This window comes from Struthio camelus, unplaced genomic scaffold, assembly GCF_040807025.1.
Source record: "Struthio camelus isolate bStrCam1 unplaced genomic scaffold, bStrCam1.hap1 HAP1_SCAFFOLD_92, whole genome shotgun sequence".
Taxonomy (NCBI): Eukaryota; Metazoa; Chordata; class Aves; order Struthioniformes; family Struthionidae; genus Struthio; species Struthio camelus.
Genome location: NW_027182709.1, coordinates 73614 through 75000, shown reverse-complemented (window position 1 = coordinate 75000; position 1387 = coordinate 73614). Strand labels below are relative to the sequence as shown.

Sequence of the window (1387 nt, the reverse complement as noted above, 5' to 3'; positions counted from 1 at the left end):
GCGGGCACGCGCCCGCCAGCCGCCGGCAGAGAGGACGGCCCGAGGCCCCCGCCAGGATCGAGGGGGAAGCGGCGCGGCGACCCGCGAGTCGCCGCCACGGAGGGGCAGCGAGGGGCCCCCCCCTCCGACACACGCGCGCGGCAGCACGGTGCGGTACCACCGCGGTACCCACCCGCAGACAGCCGCGCGGGGCCGGGGGGCGAGGTCCGCACCTCCCCCGGGCCCGGCTCCCAAACGCTCGCTCGCCCACTCGCACACTCGCGCACAGCCCCTCCACCGGCCGCGGCTGGCTCCTCCTCCCCGGCCGCTGACCTCCGCTCTCGCCCCGGCACGGGACGACGGCGCGGCAGCGCCCCTCCCCCCCCCCCCTTTCTGCCCCCCCCCCTCCCCCGTCTCGCCACCGAACGGCGCCGCCCGCGCTTGCCCCACACCACCGCCCCGCGGAGACACCCGCGCGCCGTCGCTGCCGGCCTCAACGCAACGCCGCGGCTGACGCCAGCCGGCGGGTGGAAGTGGCTCGGCACGCACTACGGACGCGGGTGCGCCGCGGGGGGGGGCAGAGGGGGCTCGGCGGGCGCCGAAGCGGCAGCAGTCGGGGCAGGGAGAGGGCAAGGGGAGGGGAAGAAAGGCAGCCGGCCGTCCCCCCCGCCGGAGGGGAACGGGGGACCAGCGCACCACCGGGAGAGTGGTGGAGGAGAGCCGTCGTACGGCGGGCACTGGCGGTGGCGGCGGGCGGCGGCGGCAGGTGCCGGGCCACCGCGACCGACCGAACCTGGGGGCCCGGCGGGACGAACTCCGCACAGCGGGCGCTCCGGGAGCGGGGGTTTCCCGAGTCTGCACTTAGGGGGACGAAGGCCCGGGCCCACACGGGGAGGAGAGGCACCCCCTCTCCCCGGCGGCGCGGGCCTGCGAGGCGCCCCAGCCGCGCCACACCGCACACACCGCGCAGGGCAGCGGTGGCCACCGGGCTCGGAGGGGAGGGAGGGCAGGGCAAGGCACGCCGGCCGCGGACGGTGGAGGCGGACGGTCGGCCGGAGCCGGGCAGGCAGGCCAGCCGGAAGACCGGGGCCACCGGTGCACGCACCGGTGGTCCCGGCTCCGCCGCCGCCGCCGACTCACCGCCGCCGCCGCCCCCCCACCGACTCGCCGCCGCCGCCGCCCCCCCCGGCCCCCCCCCGAGGGGCGGCACACCGCTGCGCCAACGCGGCAATGGGGGTGACGATTGACCGTCAAGCGACGCTCAGACAGGCGTAGCCCCGGGAGGAACCCGGGGCCGCAAGTGCGTTCGAAGTGTCGATGATCAATGTGTCCTGCAATTCACATTAATTCTCGCAGCTAGCTGCGTTCTTCATCGACGCACGAGCCGAGTGATCCACCGCTAAGAGTT

At 77.3% G+C, this 1387-nt stretch overlaps 1 non-coding gene across 1 annotated transcript; it reads right to left on the bottom strand.

Annotated features, from left to right (window-relative positions):
• Positions 1 to 1234: 1234 nt before the first annotated feature.
• LOC138065312 (5.8S ribosomal RNA) lies at positions 1235 to 1387 on the bottom strand. Its single transcript, XR_011138380.1, has one exon. It is a non-coding gene; the product is annotated as a 5.8S ribosomal RNA (ribosomal RNA).